The sequence below is a fragment of the Meles meles genome, chromosome 8, assembly GCF_922984935.1.
Source record: "Meles meles chromosome 8, mMelMel3.1 paternal haplotype, whole genome shotgun sequence".
Lineage (NCBI taxonomy): Eukaryota > Metazoa > Chordata > Mammalia > Carnivora > Mustelidae > Meles > Meles meles.
In genome coordinates this window covers 103,249,769-103,270,959 of record NC_060073.1, presented here as the reverse complement: position 1 = coordinate 103,270,959, position 21,191 = coordinate 103,249,769, and the positions used below count along the sequence as shown (strand labels likewise).

The window sequence follows — 21,191 nt, the reverse complement described above, 5'->3', positions numbered from 1 at the left end:
GACCCAGGGACATGAAGGGAGCAGATGCTGTTGGACAAATGCCATGATAGCCTTGCTCAACACACGGTTGCCACAAACCTTTAATCGGCAAAAGATGCAACATCTGCAAAGCCCAATAAAGCACAGCTCAGTAAAATGAGGTGTGTCGATAATCTCCAGTGTCTTATGTTGTAAGACAGAACCTCTTGCAGTATTACTGGGAGGAGTGCAGAGATAATGCATATAAAGAAATGTTAGAGCTTGTGATGGTGGTGATTATCCGTTTCCAGGCTGCTACTTCTCACAGCTGTCAACTATACCCTCCTCTGAATATTTATGATGCTGATGGGAAAGGTATAGGAAACTTACAAACTGATCAAAATTTAAGTCAGTAAAGCATTTATTAGCAAGGTGTAACTTTCTATACTCAGATGATAACCAGACTGTCCATTTTATGAATATAGTGTTTTCTGGATTCATTTTGACTCTACTGTTTGCACATTAGTGACGAGCAGAGAGCTGACTATTTAGGCTAGACTGGCCCCCGGTAGAAGTATTCTCTTTGGTGAGATGCTTCTAGCTGAGCTGGAGGGCCTTTATGAGGAACAGCCCGATGAACCTACTGACTCTACTGTAAAGACTGTGTTTGGGTATGAAGTTCACTTCATTATATGGTATCTGTTTCACTAGGCCTCTGGCAAAACCCCCTACCTGATTTTAGTGCCAAAAACAGCTTAAAATCCCTCGAGCAATTGGTTTGATCCTATGGGATCCTCTGAGCAGACAAGATTCCTTTCCTTTGAATCCACATCTGGAAAGCTCAGCGTGAGGTCTACAAACTGTCATCACTGTGTGCATGTTTTAGGCCTTGGATTCATCTTCGTTCCTGCCCCTCTTTTCTCTTCTTTCACCTTGCTTTTAGCTGGGAGAAGACACATCGAGACATACATATATGCCATATATTCTTCCATACTAATCTACAAAAGAAATTATGTAGTGTTGTCATTCTGTGTGGTGTAAGGATAGATTAATATACCATAGACTAGTCTGAGGTTTTGTTTCTCCTGCAGACCCTTCCTATGCATGTGTTAAAATGCAGCTCTTAAAAAAAAAAAAAAAAAAAAAAAAAAAAGGCAGTTAAACTGTTAACTCCCATCTAGATCCTAAGTAAGTGTTTTCCCAGGACATCATTTAGAATATAGTGTCGTACCTCGGGAGATGAGGTATTGAAGTGCTGCTTGAGACATGCTGGGAGAACTCTGGAAAATAACTTGCTAGAAGAAAAACAGTTCAGGGAAGCAATTTTATCCTCCATTTTCCTGGTGGGATGCTCTCTGGGATGGGTTGCCGTTGCGTATGTGTAAGCAACAATCTATTCCATATGAGGAAAGAGCAGAGCAGTACCAATCTGAGACATGAAGCAGCAGCACTCGACAGATAATTTACGGGGCAGAGAGTCAAGGACTCAGAACTCCTACTTCCCCAATCGTTGTCATTGTTATGCATGAAGGACCGCCATTACACTTCCTGAATTTTGCTCTCTGGTGTTTCTGCTTGAAAAAAAAAATTATATATGTTAACGTTTACTGTAGGCTCAAAAGTATATCTTAAGACATTCAAATCACATGCCTGTCCCTAACTGAGAAGAGGATACACAGTTCAGGATGATGGCCAAACGTGAGGTGATGGGCCTCCATTCTAAGCAACGCATACCTCCCTCTTTTAGGAAAGGCGCAGGGACATATCCCTCCTGCCAGCAAAGTTACTTCATAACTCTGTCTGTAATTTTTTTTTTCTCCCTGTTCTTTTTGAACCAAGTCCTGGTGAGGTGCAGTGGAGATGGATGTGATGTCATGAGGGAAAAGTGTGAGGAAAGATCCCTTCTTTCATGCCTTCATTTTCCTCAAAATGCTGGATTGTGTGCTTTCTTCTTTCATTGTAGAGTTAAGGAGAAAAGGGGAAATCTTGGTCTTGTGGAGGAGAGGTCCACAGAGAAGTTCCTCAGGAACATGTAGGAACAGAATTAGCTGCCATAAAACAGGACACAAAAATCTCTATTCTTTCCTTAAAAAGCTCAAACACATAGCTTCCTTCCCTCCAAGACAGGTTGCTCGGATGAGGGACACACAGCCTAATGGCTGAGCTGTAGGCTCTGGAGTCAGGCTCCTCACTTCAATTCCCAGCTCTACCAGTTCACATTGTATGGCTTTCAACAAATTGTTGCACTTAATTTCACTGACCCTCATTTTTCTCACCTATGCAAGGAAGATGGTAATAATAGTTCCTGCTTCATAGCTCATTGCTGTAAGGAGTAAATGAGACCGTCCCCATAAAGCAATTAGTATAGTACCTTAGTATATTAAGCACCAAAATATATCAGTTGTTATTACTTATCAGATCAAAGTCATTTTAAGGATGGTTGAGCCACAAATTTTTACTTATAAAGATCCCTTTTGAATGCGAAATTACTCTTCATGCTTCCACATACTAGGATCACAGTTATATGTTCAGTGTCCAGTGATTAAGAATTAGTATTTTTAAAATTACAGATGTGGATGTACATTTTTTAAGGGGCCATGTGTATTTAGGTGCTGTTATTTATTCAAGGTCTGGTCCATATGGGGATTTGCAGACCCCTCACCAAGCCCAAGTCCACAGCTAAGGAAACACAGCCTCCCTGCAGTCAATCCTCTGTGGGTCGCAGAACAGTAGGGTGCAGTGATGTGTTATAAGGTATTCCATGACAAAGGGCACCAAGGCCAAACATGTGTGGGATATACTGTATGAAATAAAGTTAAACCATTTTTCTCTATGACAGGACATCTTGGAGTATTTATAATGCAAATATGGACAGTGATTCTCCAAAAGATAAGATGTTGCTTCTCCCAGACATTTTTGACAAAAGGTGTGTGTGTGTGTGCGTGTGTGTGTGTCTGAGAGAGAGAGAGACTTGAGAACATGAGGGCTTGGAAATTCACCTTCACTAGACCTCCTTTCACTGGCAGGAATGCTGAATAGCTTCTAAAATTCCCCTGTTGCTTTACTATCGCCAATAACACTGCTGTTGACCTCCATGCTACCTACTTCAGAGCGCCCCTCTTCTTAAGACACTAGAGCCCTTTAAATAGGCTCTTCAAAGGGTTGCCGCATTCTCTGAGTTTACAAACTCTTCTGTGAGAAAGTTCCCAAGGAGTGGCCTCAAAGAGTTTCCTGCCTGTTCTATGTGAGCATTCCTTTCTGCACACCAGAACGTTGTGACTTATAATGATCTAGCCACCTTGACTCTTCTCTACCCCCACGCACGTTTTCTTCCTATCTCAGAAGCTGGGGAAATATTTTTCCCACCTCTTTTCAGTGTGCTTTGATTCCAGTGTCTTCTGATCCTGGAACAGGAACACTGACTTCTCCTTCCACTAGATTCAAAGGAACCTATTCCATGTTTCTTTGTTGGGCAAACAAACATTGTCCCTATTTGCTTGTTCATAAAATAAATATTTATAGAGAGCCTATCTGAGTCAGGCATCTGTGGAGATAGAGATAAGTATATTTTGGAGGTAGACAGCACTTGGTAGAGTCAAGAATGAATTCCACATTACTGGTTTTGGCAGCTGGTGTGGAAAGTGGTGCTGTTTACTAAGACGGGGAATATTAGTTTGGGAGGGAAAGCAGGGAGGGGACTGAGATTTCTTTGATGCGTGTTAAATTTGAGATGTCTAAGGACTATCTATATGGACATATTAGAAAGGCAATTGGAAATCTAAGTCTGGGGGGTTGAGAGATACCTGAGCTGGTGATTTAGAATTCATTAGCATGAAGATGTTCTTTAAATCCTGCGCAACAGATGACATGATCTAGGGAGAAATGAAAGAGACAAGGAAAGAAGAAGCCCCGGGAACCTTAGGGAACTCTAATATTTGGAGGTAGGGCAGAGAAGAATAGACCAGTCAAGGAGGGTAAGGAGTTGCAGACTGCAGGACAGAGGAAAACAAGGAGGAAGTAAGGTCCCAGAGGCAAAAAAGAAGGGAGAGCTTGAAGGAAGCAAACGCTACTGTGAATTTAAAATAAAACAGGTCATTAATTACCCTCATAAGAATGGTCAGTGGAGAGGGCTGGAAAGAGAATCTACATTGGAGTCAACCCAAGAGGGAACGGTGAGAGAAGTGGCAGAGACAACAGGTGTAGCCAGCTATTTTGAAGAAACTTTCCTGAGAAAGGAGCAGAAAAATAAAGCAATAGGAGAAAGGGTATAGAATGTGAAGTCAAGAAGATGGGCAACAGGGGCGCCTGGGTGGCTCAGTGGATTAAGCCTCTGCCTTCAGCTCAGGTCCTGGGATCGAGCCCTGCATTGGGCTCTCTGCTCCGCACGGAGTCTGCCTCCTCCTCTCTCTCTCTGTCTGCCTCTCTACCTACTTGTGATCTCTGTCTGTCAAATAAATAAAAAAAAATCTTAAAAAAAAAAAGAAGATGGGAAACACTAGAACATGTTTACAGGAATGAGCCAGTAGAGAGGGAAACACTGGTGAAACATAAAAAGAAGGGGAAAACCAGAAGGTAGAAGACTTTGGGTGGATGAGAATAAAAGATACCTAGAACCCAAAGGGAGGAACTGGCCTTTGACAGGTGGAGGGATACATTCTCCATTTTAGCAGCAGAAGAAATAGGGGCGAGTGCAGGTCTTTGGGGGAGGTATAGAAAGATAAATTTCCACTGATGGTATTTATTTTTACTAATGAAGTCTGAAGTGAGGTCATCCACCTAGCAGGAAAGAAGGCCAGGAATATGGGAAGTCTGAGGAATGAGGAAGGCCTCTTAAGGAGTGGGAAACTAGAAAAACTCAGAAAGATGGGTGAGTGGTACCGATGGCCCATGTGCAGTTAGAGATGTAGTCAAAGTGCATCCAGTCAGCTCAGCTGTGTGATACTCTCTAGCAGCACTCAGCTCCTCTAGTCCGCACAGTTAGGTTCACGTTTGGGCACTGCCGTTGGGGATATTTGCAAGGGGGTATATATTAATAGACCATGGAGTCCAAACTGTATGCACCCACTACAGTGGCTGGTACACAGTGGACAGAATGTACATCTTCCCTTACATGGCTTCCACAATTCATTTATATAACCTCAACAAAGGTGGAAAATTTAAGTCTTTTGATTGGAAAGAGTATTTGGGCAGGAACCCAAGTTCTATAAATCCTCGAGTCTTGTCCTACTATAATCATCTAATTCTTCACTTTCTTTTCCTCATTATGGTATTTGATGTACACATATATCAAATATACACACATACACACATATACTCACACAAGAGACAAGGACATTCTGTATTTTTGTGAGGTCTTGGCCTTAAACCTTTCCCTTGAGGAATGTCAGGTCTAAGGGGTGGGGAATCACATGTATAATAAGTTACTTGTCAAAGCTATAATGGGAGAATGTGAAAAGTCCTTGGAAGCATAATGGAAGGAGCAATTTAATTTTTTCTGGTAAATGGGGATGTCTTCACAGAGGAATTGACGTACGAGCTCAGACTTAAAAGACAGAAGTTTCATTTAAGCCTTAACTGTTCAATAGAAACTCACTTTCGAGAATGGAACGAACTTATAATAATAGCTAATACTTACTGAATGTTTACTATGTGTGTGTCAGGCACTAAGTACTTTAAATACTTTAGCCATTTAATCTATGAATAGGTTCTATTTTGACTCCTATTTTTCTGGTAAAGATAAGAGATTGATCTCTCTGCTACTGAGAGGTCCAAATAGAACTCAAACCGGATCTTAGTAACACTAACGCCCTGGAAGAGGAAATGGCACCAGGAGAAGTGTGGGGAAGGTGCAAGTGCCTGTGTAAGGGAGAACGGACTGGGCAGGGGCAGAGTGAGGAGAGAGTACAGGAGTGTGGAGCCAGAGGGGATAGGAAGAATGAGGAAGATGAGCCAGGAGACCTAGGTTGTGACCAGATTCTAGTCCTCAATTTTGAGTGGGATCTAGTTGTCTATTTGCTATACAACCAACTTCCCCAAACTTACTGGCATAAAACAATCATTTTATTATGCTCATAAATTTGGTGGGTCAGGAATTCAGAGAGAAAACAGTGGGAATGGCTTGTCTCTGCCCCATAAAGCCTCCACCGAAAACTCAGTGCTGAGGATTAGAAATACATAAAGGCTCAAGGCTGTTGTTGACGTTAGCTGTTGGCTGAGACCTTAGCCAAGGTTGTTGGCCAGGGTTGTTCCATGACCTGACCATGTGCCTACGTTAGCTTCCTCACAATATGGTGGCTGAGTTCTAAACACAAGTGTCCCAAAGCACGTGGCATTGTACTCCACTGACTGGGGGAGTCCAAGGCCCACTCAGGTTCAAGGAGAGAGGACACAGGCTCCACCACTCGTGGAAAGAGTGTCACAAAGAATTTGTGACATACTTTAAAATTACCACAGAGTCAGTAAGTGAGGTCATCAAACGAAGAGGGATCTTCAGTTTTATGAAAAACTAGTCTCCTACCACTGAGGTGATGTTTATTGGTATACAACTTCTTCACGTAAAATGTATGAATAATACTAGTTGTTCTGCTAGAGTCTCTCCTGAACCTTTCTTTTTCTCATTTCCTTTCCCCTTTCTGCACTACCGTACTTCCCTCATTTATAACTTTACATAAAAAGAGCCAACTTTAAAAGAGTCATATGGGAGTACCTTGAAGATTTTTAGAGAAAAATAGCTATAAAATCCTAACAAATAAATAATGAAATAACATGTAACGGAATTTTATATTGAAGAAGATTATCTTCCCAGTACCTCAATAACTGGCTGAATCTTTTGGGCTAACATTATGTATAATACCTTTAATTACACTCAGTGTTATTTCAAAATTGGTACAATTTTTTAAAATGACATATTCACATTGCTCCGTGGAACCTCCTGAGGTAGGTGAACAGCTAAACCTTCCAAGACAGATGGATACCTATGAGCAATATTTAATCTTAATTGCAAGCCAGGTTTATGTATGACATGTTCCTGGCTTGGAAGGGATGCTTACTGTGACACATCTTTGCTGAGCTAAATGGTTACAGACAGTGGAGAACAAACAGCTGCATTATTGTGAGCCAGGATTTAAATCAAGCCTCAGAACACATTTGATTAGATGCTTCTCTGCGTCTTCAATTGTGCCTACAAATGGTTCTTTAAAGTGTAACTCAATAATACAATTACTAGTTCAATTACATTCCAACATTCTTTATTAATTTGTTTATTCCACAAATTTTGTTGCCTAATTACCATGTCCCAGTCTTGAGCCAGTCACTGAATGCTAGCAACAAACTATAGATCAAGAAGTATGTCATCTTTAGAGAGAGTCCCACTTTCATGATTACTCTTTACTGGAGAAAATACCTTGGCTTTGCATGAAATTTATCTTTAGAAGCTAAAGGTGTAAGTGCGTGAAAAGGTAAGAACAATATCTGGCTCGATCAGGATCTCAGCCGTTTCACTTCTATTATTATTAAGGCCAAAATGCTCCCTAAAATTCTCTCAAGTTCCCATATCCCTTCTCACTGTATTTCTTGAATTAGGTCAGGGATTAGTTAAAAATAGCAAAATATATATATATTGTGGTAGAAATGATTTGGCAACTTCTACTTCTAGCATGAACCCTTTGAAACTAAATCTCCCTTGGAAGACAGCTAGAAAAACTGGACAAAAAGATTTTTTTTAAAAAATTTGTTAGTAGGCATCAGACAACTAGTAAAGTAAGGAAAGCGATCAAGATTCAAGGGAAAACAGAATCCAGAGAGGCAGTGAGGCTGTTTTCCCCTGTAGTGTCTGCTGATTGAAGAAGAGAACAGTGAGGGCCTCATAAACTGAGCAGTGTTTTCAAGAGCCTCATGGGACTAGAAATACAAAATTGAAGACAACAATTTGTCTGAGACTTGATGAGGAAGGCCTTGATGATCCACCATATATTGGTTAGGTCCTTGTCTTAAAAAACTACTTCTTAGAAGGAAGGATGAACTGGAATTGGACTAGCTCATGAAGATTTTGAAACCTAAATTCAAATAATGTCTGAAATTGGATTAGAGTGCTCAGAGATTACTGATATCCTAGTTTTGTGACCAAGGCTAATCTAAATTCTTTCTGGAGAAATATAGCCATTCCCTTAGGCCTTAAATTATTATTCCAATGTTTAACCTACAATTCATGTTCTGTGATTAAAATTAATTAGGATGTGAAGAGATAAGAAAACATGAAAGAAAACCAAGAGAAGCAATGTATGACCTCTAAGACCTTCAAATAATAAGCTATAAGGCACAGACTTAAAAATAACTATGACGAAATATTCAAAAAAGATAAAACATTAAGAATTTGGGCTGAGAACTTATAAATTATAAAACTCAAAAATTAAAAGAACTCAGTGGATGGATGGTATAACAGATTACAGACAGCTGAAGAGAGAATTGATGAACTGGAAGAGAGGTTAGAAGGAAATACCCGTACTAGATTGTAGAGACGGAAATACACGGAAAATTCCTAAGATACAGAGAATAGATCAAGAAAGTATAACAGAAATGCAACAAGTGTCTGAGATGGAAAGAACAAGTGTGTCATATAGTTGGTAAAATTTTTCAAAATTGATGACCTTCCAACAGAAACAATGGAAGCTAAAAGATAATGCAATGATATTTTCAAAGTGCTGATGAAATATCTGCCAATCTAAACTGGTGAAGCCACTGTGGAAAACAGGAAGGAAGTTCCTCAAAAAGTAATTGCATTGTAATTAGTAAAGCAACTGCATTACTAGGTATTTATCTAAAGGATAGAAAAATAGTGATTCGAGGGGGCACAGGCACCCTAATGTTTACATCAACAATATCCACAATAGCCAAACTATGGAAAGAGCCCAGATGACCCTCGACAGATGAATGGATAAAGAAGATGTGGTATCTATTTACAATGGAATATTACACAGCCACCACAAAGGATGACATCTTGCCATTTGCAACAACATGGATGGAATTAGAACGTATTATGCTAAGTGAAATATGTAAGTCAGAGAAAGACAAATACTATATGATTTCACTCACGTGGAATTTAGGAAGCAAAACAGATGAATATGGGGAAGGGAAGGAAAAATAAGATAAAAAACAGAAAGGGAGGCAAACCATAAGAGACTTTGAACTCTAGGAAACAAACAGGGTTGCTGGAGGGGAGATGGGTGGGAGATGGGGTAACTGGGTGACAGGCATTAAGGAGGGCATTTGCAGCTGATGAATCAAGAAATTCTACCCCTGAAACTAATAATACACTACATGTTAACTAAATTGAATTTAAATAAAAAAAATTTTTTTTAAAGAAAATATCTGCCAAACTAAATGTCTAAACTAACAAAAATGTCTTTTTGGAATACAAAGGTTCGATAAAGACCTTTGCTTAAGATAGAAGTGGGAGAATTAATAATGTCTGGTTTATTGCTATAAGAAATACTAATGTGTTTGTCACACAAAAGAAATGAGTCTAGAAATAGGGTTATAGTTAATAGGAGGGAAAAAAATAAAATTTGAGTTACGTCATGAAAACAGAAGATTAGGAAGCTCCAAGATTTTGTTTCCCCATAAACCATTAAAACGAAAAGAAAAACAGCCAACCAAACTACACTGAACAAACTTTGTAGGTGCCTTGAAAACAATTAAAGGTTTATAGCAACCAAGCATGTCTAATCAAGAAAAAACATCTTCAGAATCATAGGAAAGCATGGTGGTGCTTTTGCTCATCCTCTGCCTATCACACCCCCCCACCCCCCCGGATGCAGTGGTGACAAGTCTTGGTTTTCAGCACCAGCAACCCAGTTCTCCATCTTTTTTTTTTTTTAAGATTTTATTTATTTGACTGAGATCACAAGTAGGCAGAGAGGGAGAGGAAGGGAAGCAGGCTCCCCGCTGAGCAGGGAGCCCGATGCGGGGCTCGATCCCAGGACCCTGAGATCATGACCTGAGCTGAAGGCAGAGGCTTTAACCCACTGAGCCACCCAGGCGCCCCAGCCCAGTTCTCCATCTTGAACAAAAGGGAGCAGAACAGACCTTACTTGAAAATTATTCTGTACTCAGTTCTGACATGACTGACTCACTCATTCTGCCTAATACACTTTGGACTATTGGTGGGGAAACTGGTGGGCACTGCTAGTAAAAGCTAGAAGGCGGCTATAAACCCCTGAGGCCAGAGATTATGGGTAGAGACATACGATATAACATCAAAGGTGCTGGGAAGAAGCTAAGGTGAGACTCTAGAAAATCAGTACATTCAAAAGCAGCCATATATACAAAGGAATTCAGAGTCACACGCATGCCCAGAAGAAAACTCATTCTCAGAAAAGTCTTTTTTTTAAAAAAATATTTTGTTTTTTTATTTATTTGACAGACAGAGATCACAAGTAGGCAGAGAGGCAGGCAGAGAGAGAAGGGGAAGCAGGCTCCCCGCTGAGCAGAGAGCCCAACGTGGGGCTCAACGTGGGGCTCGATCCCAGGGCCCCGGGATCATGACCTGAGCCGAAGGCAGAGGCTTTAACCCACTGAGCCACCCAGGTGCCCATTCTCAGAAAAGTCTTGAGAGGACTTTAAGTTTTCACCTCAGGCTGATCTCCAGGCTCAGAGGAAGTATAGCTAATCTGTAAAGGACCGTTCAGCACAGACCCCGCCTTCAGAACTCTCTCTCTCTCAGTGTGTGTGTGTGTGTGTGTGTGTGTATTTCTGTGTATATTTGTGTGTTATTTGTTGGTTCCTAGCCTTCAAGGAAATCTCCATCAAAACATTGGCTGAACATGCAAACAGAGACTCAAATGAGCTCACATGACAAGGAACAGTCCAAAGGTAGTTTGTAAAAGCCTTAAAACAAACCTTCAACAAGTTATAGCCTTCAACAATTAAAAAAAAAAAAAAACAAAACCACAGTGAATCCCAAGGACGGGTGAGAACCTCATTTCCAGAATTACCACATTATAATAATCAAATATCCAGTTTTCAGCAAAAACAAAAATTCACAGGGCATACAAAGAAACAGAAAAATATGGCTCATTCAAGGAATAAAATAAACTGACAGAAACCATCCCCAAGCAAGTCTAGACATCAGGCTTACTAAAAAAAAGACTTCAGAACAAAAGTATTAGGGGTGCCTAGACGGCTCAGTCAGTTAAGTGTCTGACTCTTGATTTCCAACCTCATGACCTAATCACCACCCCAAAGGTCCCACACCTCCTAATACCATCACATTGGGATTAGGAATTCAACATATAAATTTGAGGGCGACATAAACATTCATTCCATTGCAGAAACAGAGGACTTAAACAACACTGGACCTAACAGACATATAAAGAATACTCCACCCAACAATAACAGAGTATACATTTTTCTAAGTACACATGTAATATTCTCCAGGATAGATCATCTGTCAGGCCACAAAACAATTTTTAATCAATTTAAAAGACTAAAATTATACAAAATATTTTTCCTTGTCTTAATGGAATGGAATGAAACCAATGGCAGAGGAAAATTGGAAGATTTACAAATATGTAGAAATTAAACAATGCACTCAAATAATCAAATGGGTCAAGAAAGAAATCACAAGGGAAATTAGACAATATATTAAGATAAATGAAAATGAAAACATACTGAAAATTGAGACATACTGAGAGTAGCCAAGAGGGAAATATTTAGCTGTGAATGCTTCTGTTAAAAAAGAAGATTTCAAATCAACAACCTAAATTTACACCTTACGGAACTAGAGAAGAAGAAAAAACTAATCTAAATCTATTAGGTGGAAAGAAATGATAAAAATTGGAGCCAAGATAAAATAGAGTATAGAAAAATAATAGAGAAAATCAAGTAAAACCAAGAATTGGTTCTTGGAAAAGATTAACAAATGTGACAAACCTTTAGCTAGTATGATGAAGAAAAAAATGAGTGAAGACACAAATAACAAAAATCAGAAAGGGAAGTGGGGATATTTATACTAATTTTACAGAAATAAGGATTATAAAAGAGTTTGAGGAACTGTGGTATGGCAATACAATGGACAGCCTGGATCGAATGGGCAAATTCATAGAAACATACAGCCTACCAAGACAAAAGCTGGAGGAAATATAAAATCTGAATAGGTTTCTAACTAGTAAGGGGATGGAATCAGTAATCAAAAACCTTTCAACAAAGAAAAGTCCAGACAAAATAGTCTTTAAGGTAATAAGCACCACTGGAGATAAGTGGGATATTTCACAGTGAGAAAGTTCAACTTACCAGCAGGAGAATGCAATTGGAAACTGGTTTTTATCTTATAACATACTATAAAAGATGCAGATCGAAAATTTCCAGAACTACAAGAAAGAATTTATCTGTAGTCATAGAAATGAAACAAGCAATGAATCTGTTATAACAATGATTACAAAATCAATGCTAACAAAAAGTAAGAATATAGGAAGTCTGAACAACACAATTAACAAAACTGATCTAATTGCTTATATACTAAATTGAACTCAACAACTGTTGTATACATATTTCTAAGCACTCAGAAAAATCATCTCAAGTTTATCATGTGCTTAGCCATAAAGCAAGGCTCAAAAATTTCCAAAAGACGGAAATCCTATGACGTGTTCTCTGACCACAGTTTGACTAGAAATTGATTTAAATACCCCTTAAAAATCTCCATACATTTAGAAGTTAAGAAGTAGCCTCCTCCTCCTCTTTCTCCTTCTCCTTCTTCAAACTATTTTTAAGTTCAATTAGCCAACATATAGTACATCTTCGGTTTTTGATGTAGTGTTCAATGGTTCGTTAGTTGTGTATAACATAACACATAGGTCAAAGAAGAAATCACAAGGATTATAGACTGCATATTTGTGTCCCACCAAAATTCGTATGTTGAAATCCTAACCCCCAATAGAATGGTATTAGGTGGGGCCTTTAGGAGGTTTGGAAGGTAAAATTTAAGTGAGGTCTTGGGGATGGGGACCAGATAATAGGATTAATGTGCTTACAAGAGGAGGAGACTGAGACTAGAGCTTCCTCTCTGTCAGTTGAGGGTATGGAGAAGGAACCTACCGAAAGGCGGGAAGTAGGTCCTCACCAGACCCCAATCTGCTAGAGCCGTGATCTCTGACTTCTCGAGAAATAAATGCTTGTTGTTTAGGCCACTCAGTGTGTATTTGTGTTACAACAGCTTGTAGTGAGTAAGACAACAAAGGAAATGTGAACTGAGTGAAAATAAAAATACAACTTAACAAATGTTGTGGGACTCAGTAAAGGAATGCTTAGTGGAAAATTTATAGCATTGAATGCCTGTATTAGCCAAAAGAGTAAGATGTAAAATCAGTAGTCTGGGGCGCCTGGGTGGCTCAGTGGGTTAAAGCCTCTGCCTTTGGCTCCGGTCATGATCCCAGGGTCCTGGGATTGAGCCCGGCATCGGCATCGGCATCGGGCTCTCTGCTCAGCAGGGAGCCTGCTTCCCTTCCTCTCTCTGCCTGTCTCTATGCCTACTTGTGATCTCTGTCTGTCAAATAAATAAATAAAATCTTTTTTTAAAAAAAGATGTAAAATCAGTAGTCTAAGCTTCCACTTTAGGAAACTAGTAAAAGAAGTGCCAATCAAATCCAAACTAAGCAAAAGGAAAAAAAAAAAAAAACCCACCAGAAATTGATGAAATTGAAAACAGGGAATCAATAGAGAAAATCAATAAGATCAAAAGCTGTCTAGCTAGGCTATCTAAATAGAAAAGAAAAGAAAAACAAATTACAATGATCAGAAGTGAAAGAGAGGACATCACTATGGACTCCAATAACATCAGAAGGATAATAAATGTAACAAACAACCCTACGCCCAGATATGTGATGACCCAGATGAAATGGACCAATTCAGTGAGATGTAATTTGCTAAAACTCATGCAGGAAGAAATAGACAATCTGAATCGTCCTACAACTGAAAAAGGTACTGACTCAATCATTAATAACCTTTCAAAACAGAAAACACCAAGCCCAGAATTCACTAGTTAATTCTACCAAACATCTAAGGAAGAAATTATATAAAAATTGTCTACAATCTCTTCCAGGAGATAGAAGCAGGAGTACTTCCTAACTCTATGAGGTCAGGATTACCCTAATACCAAAACTAAACCACGAGATTACCAGACAAGTAAATTACAGAACAATATTGCTCATGAACATAAATGCAAAAATCCTCAAAAAAAATTATAAATTGAATCCAATAATGTGTAAAAAGAGTTATGTACCATTACCATTAAGGCTTTATTCCAGGTAGGCAGGACTGTTCCAACATTCAAAAATGAATTAAGGTAATCCACCCTACCAGTAGGCCAGAAAAATTAGGAAATATTTAAAACTTAATGATAACGAAAATGCTATATATCAGAACTATGACACACAACTAAGGCTGTATTTAAAAGCAGATAAGTAGTTCTAATGGTATTTTTTTTAAAAAGAGGAAAGTTAGAAAAATAATAGTAAATTATATCCAGTAAGAGCAGAAGGAAGGAAGCAAGAAGGATAAAAGTAGAAAATAATAAACAAGAAAAAACAGAATGGAGAGATTTGAGGAAACTGTTCTTTCAGAAGACCAACAGAATTTGTGAGACTAATAAAGGAAAAAATACATGGCAAAAGTAACCAGTATCTAGTAAAAATGAGATGTCACTGCAGACCCTGCAGCTCTGATAAGGATAATAGGGCATTATAAACAACTTCAGACTAATGCATTGAATATTTATATGGGGTGAGCAAATTCATAGAAAAATACACCTTACTAAAACTGATACAAGAAGAAATAGGGATATTTGAATAGTGCTATAATTAAGAAATAAATCTATAATTTAACACTTCCCATATAGAAAATTCTAGGGTAAACGGCTTTGTTGGAGAACAATCAGTAAAGGAGTTAAAAATGCCAATATACAAGATGTTCCAGAAAATAAAAAAAGATAATGCTTTTCACTTAATCTTATGATACCCTTAAGAAAAAAAACAGACCAAAAAGAAAAAAAAGAAAGAAAAAAGAAGAAAACAGACCAACTCAATAGAAAAAAGACCCAGACTCTTCCTGAAAGAGATGATCAATTTGTCAATAAACATGCAGAGACTCAGCCTCCTTCTCATTAAGGAAATGGAAATTAACCCAAAATAAGATACCAGTACAGAACCATCAGAATGGCTAAAATTTATTTATTTTTTTTATTAAAATATTTTGTTTATTTGACAGAGATCACAAGTACGCAGAGAGGCAGGCAGAGAGAGAGGGGGAAACAGGCTCTCCGCTGAGCAGAGCGCCCGATGCGGGGCTTGATCCCAGGACCCTGAGATCATGACCTGAGCTGAAGGCAGAGGCTTTAACCCACTGAGCCACCCAGATGCCCCTAGAATGGCTAAAATTTAAAAAGCTCACAGTACCAGGTCAGTTTTTTGTTTGTTTGTTTTAGATTTTATTTGTTTGAGAGAGAGAGAGAGAGAGCACCCGACCAGCAGGGAGGGGCAAAGGACAAGGGATAAATAAGCAGACTCCCGGCTGAGCAGGGATTCCCAGGTGGGCTGGCTCCCAGGTGGGCTCAATCCCAAAATCCTGGGATCATGACCTGAGCGGAAGGCAGACGCTTCACTTACTGAGCCACCCAGGCACCCTCACAGTACCTGGTTTTGATGAAGATTTGGAACAACTAACTCTCGTGTGCTGCTACCGGGAATGTGAATTGGTACACAGCCACTAGGAATCTGTTAGGTAGTATCACCTAACGACACATCCATCCAATGTCGTAGTTCATAGCCACATAGATTACTGAATACTTGAAACGTGCATAGTCCAAATTTCTATAAATGTAAAATACACATTGGACTTTGAAAATTCAATATGTAAAAAAGAATGTAAAATATCTGATTCAGAATTTTCATATTGATGACATGTTGAAATGATAATATTTTGGATGTACTGGGTTAATAAAATGCAAGCTTGGGGCACCTGGGTGACTCAGTGGGTTAAGTGTCTGACTCTCAATTTTGACTCAGGTCATGATCTCAGGTTTATGGGATCGAGCCCCATGAGGGGCTCTGCACTGAGTGGGGAGTCGGCTTGGAAATTCTCTCCTTTTCCCTCTGCCCCTCCCCACAGCTTGCACCCTCTGTCTTTCTCTAAAAATAAATAAATAGATAGATAGACACATAAATATTTTTTAAAATGCATGCTCAATATCAATTTCACTTTTTAAAAAACTTTTTAATGTGTCTACTAGAAAATTTTAAGTTCCATATGATGACTTGTACTATATTTCTAGGACTGTGCTGATCAAAAGCTAAGATCCATTAATTTTATTCCTGGGTATATTCCCAACAGAAATGTATGTGTATGTACAGTAAAAGTTAAGCACAAGAATGTTGCACAGTAACTAAAAACTGTAAATAGCCCAAATGCCCTTTAACAGGGGAATAGATAAATAAATGGTAGTATGATTACAATAGGAAATACTAAATTTAGCAACAAAAATCAGTGAACTACAGCTATATGCAACAACATGGATAACTCTCACAGTATTAAATATTTAAATGATCTTATAGGAGTCCACTTATATAAAGTTTAAAAGTGGGAAAATAAGCTACAATATTAGAAGTCAGAATCCTAGTTTGGGGAGAATAAGGACGGTAGTGACTAGAAAGGAGGCTTTGGGAGACTGGTAATATTCAGTGACTCGGTAGGGTGATGTCACGTGGGTTTTTGCTTTGTGATAATTCATTGGGCTGTAGATTTGGGTACATTTGTATGTGTAGTAATCTGTGTCTATGTTAGTAAGGCTTACATCAATTAGTTGCAAATGATTTTAATAAATGCAAGGCCTCCTTGAAAATTGAGATCCATTATGTAAATTGCAGAAAAGCAAATTAAGAGGTTTTTTTTTTTTTTTAAGACCATATATTCTGCCCAGTAAGGAAATCTGGACAGTTTCTAAATCGTTCTAAGTATGATTCTCCAGTTTAAAATAAAAATATCTCTGTCCTTTGCTTGGTCAGTAAGCTTGGCATGACAGTCCATTTCCTGACAGATATGTCAATAATGCTGACAAAAATAAAATATAGAATCTCAGAATTGCAGACTTTAAAGTGACCATGAAACCTAACATTTTTTTGAGTTGTGATTTCTTTGTGAATCTGATGGAACCTCTGGCACTTCCTCTTGAAAATGCATGTATGTGTAATATAGGTCTCTACTCATATTTTACACATGATTTCGATTGGCTCACGACTGGCTCATGATTTCATTGCTAGTTTGTCCAGTCCAGCTTATTAGGTAGATAAAGCAGAAAGAGGTTCCAGTGACATGGCTGGTTAGTGGAAAAACCACAACCGATATTGCAGACTCTTACTTTCCAAACTAATTATTATTCTTTCAAGCAAAGCGGTTGTTTTTCTCTTCTGTGTTCCCATATGTGTACTGTTGTTGTTCTCATATAATTCTCATATATACGATCGAATTCTCCTATAATTCTGTCCTCATCCTATTGCTTACTTGAGAGATGCCTTCAGCGAAGATGACTCCCTCTTTTCAAATAATATACTATTCATTGTTCTGCATCACTGTTATTTGAGTATATGCCTTACCTTCCCAACTACATTGTGGGAACCATGGCCTTATTCATCTTTGTTTTCCCCAAACCACCTAAGTGCAAGGAATATATTCATTATAAAAACCAGCATTTGTTACTTTAAAAGGATGTGCCAATATACGACTGAAACTTCATGATAAAACTCTATCCCTTAATTACAGCGTGATTATGAGCTCAACTTCATACTGACCTAAATATGAATTCAGCCTCTGCCATTTACTAGCTGTATGTTCTGGGTATATTGCTTAACCCGAGTCTCACGTGGTTAATCCAAATGGACTTCATATGATCACTGTGAGGATTAAGGAAATAATCTACGTGAAATATCTTGAGCAGATCCGATACATAGACTTTGGCTAGCTGTGATTGTCATTATGGCATACTCAACCCTTGAATGAAAGACTCTGCTCGAGAAACACTGATTTAGATTCTTAAAATCAGACCAATGAAGCAGTCTACTCAACCCAGGAAATATTCACACATTGTTCCAACAGAGTCTGCTTTGGCTTGACCTATCCCAGTGACAGGGAACTCATCAGAATCAACTAAAGCATCTCCAATTCTTCCAGAGTTCTTCCTTACTATTAGGTTGAACCAGATGCAATTGCTGTTTCTAGGGCAAAACAATGGAATTATCAACAATTTCTAAAAGAAAATGACCAGACCAGAAATTTGTCTTTCTATTACTGTCTCTCACTTTAGTTCAACATTTTCTCTCTCCTTCTACATGACAATCCTTTTTTATAAAAAAAAACTGTAATACTATATTTATTTTCTCAAAAAAATTGTTTTACGTGCACAGTTATTTTATGTGTTGTTGTTGTTTTTTATTTTTTTATTTTTTTAAAGATTTTATTTATTTATCTGACAGAGAGAGAAATCACAAGTAGGCAGAGAGGCAGGCAGAGAGGCAGGTAGAGAGAGAGGAGGAAGCAGGCTCCCTGCGGGGCAGAGAGCCCAATGCGGGGCTCGATCCCAGGACCCTGAGATCATGACCCGAGCCAAAGGCAGCCGCTTAATCCACTGAGCCACCCAGGCGCCCCTGTTGTTGTTTTTTAAATTAACATATAATGTATTATTTGTTTCAGCGGTACAGGTCTGTGATTCATCAACATGACAATGGAGAATCAACAGGGAACAAGACAGACCTAGCTCCTGCCTTCATTGAGGCTTACATGCTTATCAAGGAGACAACAAAAAAAAAGCAATTGTGTAGAATTTTCAGATTCAAGGAGGTGGAGAAAGAATGTTTCAAGCAAGAGGCTTAGCTGAGCAAATTCCCATAGAATATATCATACATGAGGTACAGAGAGTATAGAGCATCACAGCTCAAAGAACTTGCTAAAATAAAAATATTCTGTATCAGCCGTGTCCAATAAGACAGCCACTAGTCACATAGGGCTACTGAGCACTTGAAATGTGACTAGTGTCATGTAACTCAGGGAATGCAATTTTAATTTAATTTAATTTTAATTAATTTAAATTTAAATAGCCACATGTGGCTAGTGGCTACTAGGTTGAATAGAGGGTAATAAAGCTGAAAGAGGATAAAAGGGCAAGAGATGAGACTGGGGAAGTCAGCAGGGTTCCAGACCATGGAAAGCCTTAAAGAGCATGTTAAGCATTGTGACTTTATTTTACCCAAAGGTAAAGTCACAGAAGGATTTTTAAGTTCCGGAAAATAACATGATCAGATAGGAGTCTTAGAAACATAATTCTCGCCTTCTTATGGGGAAAGACAGGAGAAGGGTGGAGAAATTGATCTTGTCTTCAGGAGTTTGCTCTATAAGGAGAAAGATGGGAACCAAAGCAAAATGACCCAACGATATCTCAAAGAAACAAAGACATATGTAACTAATCACACCCACAGACAACACTCATATGTGTATTTTTTTGTCCACCAGTGATCCACACTTCTTGCCTTTTTCTAGCTGCTCACAGGACATCTAGCCTCCTGGGTATTTCAGGGTATCCCCAGGGGTACCTGAGCTCACAAGGAAGTCTATCAACAAAATATCCACCCAGCATCAACCTTGTTCCTCCTCTGTGCACCTATCCCTTTGTTCTTCTCCAGTCCTTGCTACTGAGAGTACTTTGAGGGTACTGCTCTGTTCTCTGCAGAAGGAAGGTCCCCACCTCAACAACGTAAGCCACACTGCTTTGCTCACCCTTGCCTTGATCCTCTAAGCATTTTCTTTGACCAGCTCTTTTGGAGAGGCGCCTGTGTGGCTCAGTTGGTTGAGCATCTGCCTCTTGATTTTGGCTCAGGTCATGATCTCAGGATCTGCTTTGGGAATCTGCACTCAGCAGGGAGTCTCCTTAAGATTCTTTCCCTTTGCCCTTCCCCCTGCTCTCTCTCTCTAAATAAATTAAACGAACAACAACAACAACAAAAAACAGCTCTTCTGGGCTTTCTTCCCTGCCTCTCACTTCTCTAAGCTCTATCTATGGGGTAAGACAAAACCACTGAGAATGAGTAAATCCCTGGGGGTGATGGTGATAAGCTACCACTGAGTCCCCCTTAAAGAATTTTGTCTCCCCGGCTCTAGGAATCAATACAGACACATGCCTGCATATCACAACTCCTCACCAGTTCCCTGACACACACCACATAAAAGCACACACACCTTATGTCTGTAGCACATACACCTTTCCAATTCCTAGCACTGCCGCTGACATATCCAGACACGGCTGAACTCTTCTTCGGGATCGGCCAACACCATCCCTGTTCCATTATGTTCCTGCCAAAAAAATGGACAAGTAAGTACATAAGCAATCACCGCCCAGCGGTCACATATAATGTATACGTAGCTAGAGCCATAGCGTGTCATAATGCAAAGAGCGCGAACTTTGGTCTGGAGCCAGACTGACCTGGATTCAAATCTCAGCCTGACCACTTTTACTCCCTGGGTGGTCGTGGGTAGATCACCCAAGCTCTGTGAGCTTCAGCTTTCAATTCTGCAAAATGCTTACTTTTGCAAGTTGTTAAAATTAGAAATAGGCTATGTACAGTGCCTAGTATCTAGAAGATGCTCAGTGCCTGCGCACTGGTGTTACTCCCCTGGTGCGGGGGCCCTGAACTCTCAGGATGCCACAGGCCTTGCAAAGGGGCCACGGAATAAAGGTCAGAGTGCTAGCACATTCTCAGACAAAGCACCCTGGGATTTTATTAGATGACAGCCTAGAGCTGCCTGGTGAGGAAACTGAAGCCAGGGGCAGGCAATGCGTTAATCAGGGTCACAGAGAAAATTAGTGACAGAGCCAAGACACAATTCCAGGGAAGTCTGGAAAGGTTCAGCCCAATGTTCCCTTCTGTAAAGCCGCAGCCTCTCGGCCGCCCAGGCTCTGCTCTGACCCGTCCCTACCTCACTCTGATGAGACAATTTACTCCTCCTTGGCACCTAGGATGTCCCCCTCAGTACGGCCAAGGGGAAGAGCAGATGCACGGCGTTTGCGGCCGACCACCAGGCCTCCCAGTTGCCATGGCAACCCGAGCTTGGTGGGGGAGGACCCGCTTCCCCGGCGCCCCCTCCCATTCACGCAGCGGACGTGACACGTGCGGCAGGGTCACGTGTTGTTGTTGGGCCGTGAA

At 39.6% G+C, this 21,191-nt stretch overlaps 1 long non-coding RNA gene across 2 annotated transcripts; it reads right to left on the bottom strand.

Annotated features, from left to right (window-relative positions):
* Positions 1-357: 357 nt before the first annotated feature.
* Positions 358-21,119, bottom strand: LOC123947979. Of its 2 annotated transcripts, none has more exons than XR_006819901.1 (3): positions 20,965-21,119; positions 20,227-20,340; positions 358-1,532 (listed from the first exon to the last, which is right to left on the bottom strand). It is a non-coding gene; the product is annotated as an uncharacterized LOC123947979 (long non-coding RNA). The 2 variants fall into 2 exon arrangements; XR_006819900.1 differs by having other exon boundaries at positions 358-1,529.
* Positions 21,120-21,191: the final 72 nt, after the last annotated feature.